The 9,787-nt window shown below is 39.0% G+C and overlaps 1 long non-coding RNA gene across 1 annotated transcript in view; it reads right to left on the reverse strand.

Moving 5' to 3' along the window:
• Positions 1-507: 507 nt before the first annotated feature.
• LOC140339489 (uncharacterized) overlaps positions 508-9,787 on the reverse strand; it is a 210,016-nt gene continuing 200,736 nt past the window's right edge. The window contains exon 4 of the long non-coding RNA XR_011922451.1: positions 508-1,144. This is a non-coding gene — a long non-coding RNA (uncharacterized lncRNA). The remainder of the gene's footprint in view (positions 1,145-9,787) is intronic.

Genomic DNA, 9,787 nt, shown 5'->3' on the forward strand with positions numbered 1-9,787 from the left:
TATACAATGTCTCGCTAACGCTCACATTTTGAACTAAAAACTTTATCGATGACATCAGCACAACACATTTTAAAGCAACATTTTATATGTAACAGAGCTGTGCTGTTTGGCGTGCCAACCCTACATCAATTTCCTCTATTAAAAAGGCAACCTGGAACTCACTTTTGCTGTTATGGAGCTGAATTATGTTTTAAAGTCATATCTGGAAGGAACAAGCATTATTATATAATTAGGAGACAATTGCTTTGCTTTCTACGTAAAGGACAAAACAAAAGTCACATAAATATATACAGCGTTCCTGCAAGGTCATAACAGTTAAAGAGTCACAATCTCGTTAAAAAAAAAGTTTAAAAGAAATAAAAAGGAACAGAAGGAAATTTAATACAAAATGATTAAATGCAACGGAATTCAAATGTTACTGTGAATTGGCTCAATTAAATAGATTTTATTTTTAAGCAACAAAAGGGGATTGAAGTAAATGAGAAGTTGGCTATGAAATGTGAACATTTATTAGTAATGGAGGGCACTAAATCGGCATGTATGTTCCCTTAGCCATGGGAAAGGTCCGCTGCCTAAAACACAAAAGACAGACCCCACATTTAGCGGTGAAACACAGATTTTGGCTCCCAGTAAATCATGTGGCACTTCATCACTGCTCACTAGATAATGAGCAATAAAGTTTTCAGGGACAGAATAAGGAAACAAATAGTAGAAATCCAATCACCATTCACCTTTTGGATGGTGGGAAAAGTGTTGTATAATGAAGAGTTTCTGGTTCTTCTGGCTTTCTTAGGATTTTCCATTTTTCATTATTATATAATATAATAAGCTAGTTTACACACCTGGAAGCCAAAGTGGTCCTCTTATTTTCTGAAGTGCTCTTCCTTTCTTTTGGATGACCTAGAAGCAGAAGTGGTCCTCCTTTTTCTTGAATGACCTAGAAGTGGTCTTACTTTTTTTTGGATGGCCTAGAAGTCGAAGTGGTCCTCCATTTTCTTGAATGACCTAGAAGTGGTCTTACTTTTTTTTGGATGGCCTAGAAGTCGAAGCGGTCCTTCATTTTCTTGAATGGCCTAAAAGCAGTGTTCCTCCTTTTTCTTGGATGACCTAGAAGCATAAGTGGTCTTCCTTTTCTGGGGATGACCTAGAAACAGTATAACAGGGGATCTTTACATTAAAAAGTGATAAGTCCTTATTTGAAACACTGCACTAAGTTAAAGCTGACTTCCAGGTACACATAATAATATATATTAATACATTAGTATTAAATAAAAATATTTAAATGTATTTTGAGGTGCAACTAGTATAATTATCTGAATTTGACTCTTGCAAGGAAAGGTTGGGGAAGCAATAAGGGGAAATTAGGTGTGCTACAAGTAACATGCTGATAGGAGAGAATACATTTTTAAACTCATCGGTCTTCTGCTGCTCCTTTGCTGTCTAATCACAGATTGTTGAGATTATGGTGAACAAATGTATATATGTATTTATTGCTACAACAAAGATCATCAATTAAGCTATAATGTAGGATGAGGTTTTGTAAAGCTCCAGACTCTCCAGCTAGATATTTTTTATATATACAGATGTTTGTTCTTCCAATACCTGATATCCCCCCTAATATTTAAACTACATCTTTTTCCTGGCTAGGAGCTTAGACAAGTGGGAAAAAAGTAGGTAGCAAATGTGTACCGCCCCTCATACTTGGTCCATACCAGGCACCATGCTTTCCTCTTAGCAGTGGGGGATCCCATAGTTGAGGGACAGGGCACCTTCCCCACAACTTGTCCCTAAAAAAGTTGTGAAGGTTTGTTGGGGGTACTTATTAGAAATCTGGAAGCTATAATAAATAAGTGGGTCCCAAGATAGCAACCCTTCACTGAAAATTTTAGCCTCCAAGCATACTATAAACATGTTATTTGAGGAATCTTTGTGGTTACGATGTTCACTTTAGGCCCAAAGTGTCCATATACTATTACAAAAGGTTTTTCCAAATTACATTTTTGAATAAACAGACATTCACACATTTCAATACTGGCAACTGATTTAGGACAAAAGCCTATTGTAGATAGAAGTCTTGGGTTGCTCATGAGCAAACTTCTGATGCAAAGTCACCTCATCCTCCCTGCTAAGTTGAATGGGATTTCCTGTCTATATTTATACTTCACTTCATAAGAAAAACTAGTGCCCCTAACACTACCTCTCTTTTCTCTCAGCAATTTTGATAGCAATACTATGTCAAGTAGCTTTAATATAACTTTAACTGTTTTAAAGTTGTGAACCATAAACTTAAATGGAAACAGAAAGAATTAGTAGTATTCTGACGTTTCTACATGGAATCTGATGAAAATGTATTGCCACTGAGTCAGCATAATTTGAGTAGAATTTTGCCTGTGCTGAATATCGTTGCTTATCTGATCTAATCAGCATACGTGCAATTTTAAGTGATGTGTAACAAAGTCAAACTCCATTAATTCCACCAATTGCATTTAAAGCTAAATTCTAGCTCTCCTATATGAAGTTAAAAATTAGGTTTAATTAACAGAATATGAACCATGAAAAAATTCCTATGAGTGATACTTTAAATGAAATTTGCCATTCTGTGACCCCCTACCTGCCTGATGCTTCAAGTCCACATTTAGGTAACTGCTGGACCTTTATTAACCTAAATCCAAATAGGGTGTAATAATCTTTTGTATGTCAAATCCTGGCAATAGGTTGGATCATATTTCAATCAGTAGGAAAGAAAGAGCAATGGATTGAAAGTGTGTTTTATGGTCACAGAAGTGAGAAATGCAATGTATATAATGTAAAAGTACATTTTTGATAAAAGTGTTAGAGACGCCAATAATCTGTATTATGCCGCTATGTATACAACACCCTTAGATGGGTTTTCTTCCTTTTATTTTCTAATGCATAGTCAAACAACAAGGTTTTCATGGTGCACTCACATTTTCTAAAGCTCCAAAACTCGTAGTCTAGTCCATGTCTTCTACAGAACTGAAAATGGCAATGATTAAAACACCTCCATCAAAGCCATTAGCAATATACTCAGAGGCTGTTCACAGCAAATAAATTACATGATACTGGAGCTGAGTAGTGACACAGATGTCAGACTGATTACCGAGTATAATGTGATACACATATGGGAACCTGATGGTTGTAAAAAGTGTAAATAAAGATTATTAACCAGATTACACATCGTCTTTCCATCCCCTTCAATCTTTAGAGCATAGTAAAGGTTTTTCATTAATTGATTTATAACAGACCACAACAAGACTCACATGACCATATATATTTAATTTTTTTTTTATTATTAGAAAGATAGTGCTTAACATGTATCTGTAGGTAGTTAAGTATTCAGGTCTATTTATCAGGCTCATTTATTTTTGAATTGTGGAATGTGCATCACTGGTGGTACTGTTTCACATATAATATGAAGTGAGGTTGAAGGTGACGCTGAGACCAACTAAAACAAAATGCAGATTGGGTAGCACAGAAAATGTGTTTACTTGCAGCATTTTTGTTTTACATTTAAAAAAGTTTGCTTGCAATATACCCATCAACTTTTTAAAAAATGCAACAATTACAATGTAGGATAGTTCTTTAGTACAGTAAGTGTTCCTATTCCTGCCACATCATAACCTTCTCCACTTCCGGCAGTGCCTAAAGCATTTTGGATATCTGTACAAGGGAATATTTTATAGACTGAAGTCTGCACAAAATACATTATATATATAAATATATATATATATTTATATTTATTTAGATGTTAAATGTGTGTGTTTATTCTATGTTCTGTTCTAACAACAGGGTTAAGTTCACTTTAAGTTCACAGTGGGAATCTAATTATCTTCAACGGGACAGGGGAGCTTCTTCCTGAGTTGATTTTTGAAGTGCATCCCTGCTAATAAGATCAGCAATCGCCACCATGTCTGTATCATACAGTTCCAGACTCAACAAGGGATTGAGGGAGTACTATATGACATTTCCCCCAGAGAGGATTGTTCAGGTGACCTACGTCTGGGTTGATGGCACTAGAGAAAGGGTCCACTGCAAAACCAAGACCCGGGACTATGAACCCAAGACTGTTGATGAGGTGCTAGAATGGAACCTGATGGATCAAACACGAGTTCTCTTCTCTTTAGGAAATCAGACCATTATTAAGGTTACCTCTCTTCACATGTTTTTGTAGTAATTTGGACTCCTAAGAAGCACAGGTAATGGAGCTGGAGTATAAAAACAGTAATGACAAAATTTCAGATAAAGAATTTGCATTGCCAAACAAATGTTCCAGATCCACCATGTGTATTGTAATCCAGTTTTTCCATTTTGATTCTTTACTAGTTTACCTGGAAAGTCCACAGTCACTACAAGGAAAAGTAGGAGTACATGGGATTTAGCATGGTGCAAATTTCAGAGGAGAGTGCAGAGCAGATGGTGTTGGGTGTTGTGGGATAGGATTAGGTAATGTCTTAACAAGAAAACATAGAGATTTTTAAGGATCTGTAAAATATGAGAGATTTGGGCACATTTTGCCATTTCAGTGGTCAACTGGGGAGTGCTTTGTGGTATAAACTGATTGGTGAGATTCAGAGCTTTAAAGGCCCAATTGCAATTCTGTGGCCTACCATAAGCATTTTCTAAAACAAGTTCATCTGGGCCCATATCTAGAGCGTGCTTGAAAGCCCCAGTTTTACCAGTCTTGCCTGGTTTGCCCCAAAAAATCCCTACCCTTTTCTGCTCTTTTGCAAAAAGCTCATCTTGTTAGTAGAAGGCCTTTACCCTAACAAAAAATCCAATGCATAAGCCAAGAATAAATAAATCTGTTCATGAGAGCCTATTACAACATCTATGTTCTACTATTACAAAATATATGTGTATAGGTCATTTTTAAGAACCCCAAATTAAATAAAAGAAATATCACTGCCAAAAAGCAGTAAATAAATGTTTTGCTGTATCAAAGGCGCACTCTAGAACCCTCTGTAATAATTCTGGGGAAAAAAATTAGAACAGCAAAAACAATAATAAATATTTGCTACAGGGGCATTGGAGAAAGGCTGTTTGTTAACGAAAGCCATTTGTAAGCAAATGTATAGGAAAACTATGCAATGTCGTCTCCTAAACTACTCTAGCCACAAACTGAAGGGTGATTTTAAAAATGTCCTGCGGCACTCAATCATTCCTTCATTTTAATGTCCTTATTTTATGATTTTATTGATGAAATACTACTTACTCTGTGTTCAAAATTCCTTTTAGGCTGCAGGCATGGGCTAGCTGACTTTCAGAGCCATATTTTAAAGCCATATATTTCACATTCCCACGTCCAACTTGGAGGGCACAGTAGCCAAGTTGCTTTTTTTCTAGCAGATATATATTTTCATATTTATTTACTGATTTGACTAATGTATCTATTTTTCAACCCGCATGCTTATGTTTCAATCCATTAAAGTGATTCATGATCAAATAATACGTTATTGCAAGTACAAAGAGGAGATAAAACCGCAGCACAATAGCTATAACATGGCAACACAAATGATAAAAAAAAAATTATTTCACGATTGCATTTACTTTTTAGTATCAGATATGAAAGAAGGTAAAACAAGGAGTTTCATTATTAACGCCTAGTGCATTATATGTGTTATATAAAATAAAATCTGTATTTAATAAGTTCATGGAAGGAATTTATTTAACATGAGCTAGATCTTGGTTGTGTTTTTAAAATCCCTCTAAAGGTAGCCATACAAAAATGGATCCAGTCATTGTACAAATGTATCTACCATTTAATACCAAAGAAGGTACCTTTTGGGTAACATACACAGCTGGAATTTTTCAAGAATATGTCAACTAAACACCCTAAAGCTGAAGTCAGAAAACAGCTTTTTATGGCAGTGATTATTTTTTAAGTGCAAATCATTAATTTGAAAGTTCCCTGTTAGTCTTGACTTTACATATGGTCAAGTCAAATCACAAAACCTCCAGTAAGAAGCAGACAAATTCTGGGAGAAGATCCACCATCGGATAAGTTTTGAAACCACAATAATGGAAACAACCTAGAAAGGCTTATGTTTATTCAAGTCATGGCAGAGTTATAATTGCTCCCTAATTTTGAAATCTTTGCACCTTTTATCCAAGTGCCTTGCTCAGATAACAAAACTTAGTGGGTCACTCAGATAGGTAGTGCTAGCTAGTTTTATACTAGTTTAGTAGCAATCTTCTCCAGTTGAATCCAGTTGAATGTGACTAACCACTACCAGCTACGAACATGGAAAATCTAATGTGACCTCACCTAACAGTTTTTTAAATACTATTTTAATCCATATCTGCATATGATCTGGCTTAGCATAGGGCATTTATGATTTTGGAGGTCAAACTAATGTCTGTTCAGCCATTAAATGACAAAATAGGCACGTTTATAGTTTCTACATCAGTGCATGTTTGTGGTCAATGCATTGAACTATTCTCTCTGTCAGTCAGATGCATTTGAATGTAATATATAACAAGAATTACCTGAGTTTTAAAGTGCCCATTTTGGCATGGGTATCACCAAGTAAAAAATACCCCTGTGTGTAGTGGTAGTGTAAAAAAACAAAACAAAGGCCATGGCTGTAAAAGTAAGGTGAGTAGTAGACTGGTGGCCATGAGAAGACAGTTCAAGAAGGCCAAGAGAAACCTTAGGGGACCAGGTATCAGTCAGCATTGTAGTGGCTAAATGTGTTCAGGTCCAGCCAGACGTTACTGCAACTATATAAACGGCTGGCCTCTGCCATCAGGGTCAGTTTTCCAAAGGTCACTAAAGGTTGTTCATTTAGCAAACTGAATGTTGGTAAGGGAAAATGATACCCTAAGTAATTCCCCAAGGGAAATACGTTAAAGGGAAAACCTAAGAAAGGGCAAATGGCTACTAAGCAAGCTGCAGTGTGGAGACTGAGACGGGGCACCATTCAGTAGCAGTGTCAAGGCAAGGATATCAGAAACACAAAAAAAAAAAGACAGAAAGAGCAGAAACATGAAAGAAAAGTGGCAGCTTTAAGGTCAGCTAAGGGCAGACCAATGACAAGCCAGTACCTATAGAGAATTACAAAAAGTTCAGCTCCATAAAATGTGTTTACCCATTTTTAATCACACTAAAAAATAAAAGAATTTGCCTCAAATTTTAGCATCTCCTCAAATTCCAACACACTCTATTGATAGTTCTAATGAATAATTACTGGTAGTCATCTAGAATACCCAGCCAGAATGATTGCGTCTCATCTGATAATAAATTAATTTGCATTTATTGTAAAAGAAACCTTTTCCAAGTTGGCTCTTTCATTACAGCTTAATTACATGACACCGCCATCGCTCTTCAGAATGTATTACCACAATGATCAAAATGAGAACGGGATAAATAATGGCAATGCAGCACTGTATATGTTTTAATTAGCCAAAGGTAAGCAAAGGAGCACTGACGCTATTATATTAAGGTCAGAGCGCCACATGACTTGATCTACAATGCATTACCACAAGAAAGGTTCTGCTAAATTAAAGTCTCAGCATAATCAACATAATTACACTAAAATGTAACATAACACAAGCACAGTCAACATCCTCTGTGCTTCATTCTTTGTTTAACTGTTAAATGGTCAGTCCACCCCAGAGTATTATTTCATTTTTTTGGTGGGCTGGGTTCTGGGTTCTTATCAATAAGGGCCATGCCACATGGGCGATCATGATGTAGGTTTACAACATAGACACAGTTGATCAATCTCTATGGAACTGCTCCCTCATTACCCAGGGCAGTAAATTGTTGCTCCCTTGTTATCCTCTCACTACCATACGAGATTCAGCTACATTCAAGGTAGATAACAGAGACTATTGATCCAGGGAACATCCGATTGCCTCATGGATTCACAAAATATTTTTTTTCCTTGTGGAAGCAAATAGTACCAGGGTTTTTTTTTGCCTTCCTCTGGATCAACTATGTGTGAAGGGTTTTATTTCTGGGATATGTTTTTTACCCTAGTGGTTGAACTTGATGTCTTTTTTCAACCTGACGTACTATGTAATTATGTAACGTTGTAAGTGTCACAATACCTGTAGGTTCCCACAGCGGCCCCAGGTAAACTGTTCTGCTTCATCCTGTGCCTGTGTACCCTGCCGAGCTATTAAACGCAGAACTCACTCTTTGTCTCTGGGTGACAGAACATGCAGCACTTCCCGTTCTGATTACACTGACACAGCACAGGGAGGAGGAGCTTCTTAAAGGGGCATAGGCTATTTAGTCTCAGCAGTAATGGAGGCTGGGGCTGTGACTTTGCACCAGCTACCTTGATAGTCTGCTTATGATTTCTTTGTGATTTCTGACCTGACCTGTGCCTGGAACCTGACTTTGCCTATCTGCCGCCTGCCCTAACCTGTGCCTGGAACCTGACCTTGCCTGTCTGCCACCTGCCCTGACCTGTGCCTGGAACCTGACTTTGCCTATCTGCTGCCTGCCCTAACCTGTGCCTGGAACCTGACTTGGCCTGTCTGCCACCTACCACAAGGGTCACGAGCTGGTGACCTCCAGCATCAAAGAGCCCAGTAGCCTCCTGGCTACTGGCCCATCACCCCATGCAGGGTTCCCTGGTGAAGACCTGCTGTCACTCTGTGCCTTGGGTGATCCGGTGCTACCTGCCTGAGGAGATCCTGACAGAAAGTCAGAGCCAAAATGTCGGCTTCTTGAGAAAGATCGCCTCTTGAGGAACTGTGCAAGCTGATTGCGAAGATCAAAATTTCTGTGCAGGAAGTTCAGATAGGGTACTTCCACTTGGAAAGCTGTTTGCAAACCTTGCCTGCTCCACCAGCTCAACCTCTGGCTCAGTAAGCCCTTCCTTCCAGCCAACCACCTCTCCCAGCCACATCTGAGCCCAAGATACCGCTTCCTGACCTGTTATATTTTTCCCTGCAGCCTAGAACTTTTGCTGAGGAACATATCAAGGTGGGAACTGTAGTCTCCCTCCTTCAGGGGGAACCACAGGCCTGGGCCTTCTGATTGATGGAACACAGTGTTGAAATCTTGGTTTATGTAAAGCAAGAGTGGGTGTTCCAGATTCCCTAAATTACCTATACAGGCTAGTAACCCAGATTGAAAGAAGATTACGGGAGTGCAGGATGGAGAAGTCATGAACCCTTCACTCGCCCTGGTCTTCCAATTACCTACCTCCACCACCATCAGTCCCCAAACCCACTTCACTTCCTGTCTCTATGGATTGCCCAGAACCAATGCAGTTGGGTCTAGCCAGGCCCTCACTGTCCGCAGAGGAGTGCCAGAGGTGTTTTCAGGGCAATCTCTGCCTGTATTGTGGCTCTCTCTCTCTCTGGTCATCTACTGCGTAACTGCCCCATAAGACCTGGGCGCAGGGGTGAGTCGACTCCCTCACCCCCAGCCACGCTAACTCATCCGTCCTCCACTCATATTTCGCTCTCTTTGTTCCTCCAGGGCCCCAACAGAACCACTGAAGTACAAGCCCTTGTGGATTCTGGGGCTTGCACCTGTTTTCTGGATATCACCCTGGCCAAGCAACTCCTTGTACCCCTTCGCAACAAGGAACAACCCCTCTATCTGGGACTCGCAGATGGCTCCACCATCAAGACTGGACCAGTTACATTGGAGACAGTTCCCCTTCTCATAACTTTACAACCAGGGCATCAGGAGCTTTTAAGTTTCAATGTTATACCCTCTCCACTCTTTCCCGTTATCCTGGGTATACCATGGTTGCAGGCCCATAATCCCTGTATTTACTGGCCGACTGGCGAAGTGACTTTT

Source organism: Pyxicephalus adspersus, chromosome 10 (genome assembly GCF_032062135.1).
Source record: "Pyxicephalus adspersus chromosome 10, UCB_Pads_2.0, whole genome shotgun sequence".
Taxonomy (NCBI): domain Eukaryota; kingdom Metazoa; phylum Chordata; class Amphibia; order Anura; family Pyxicephalidae; genus Pyxicephalus; species Pyxicephalus adspersus.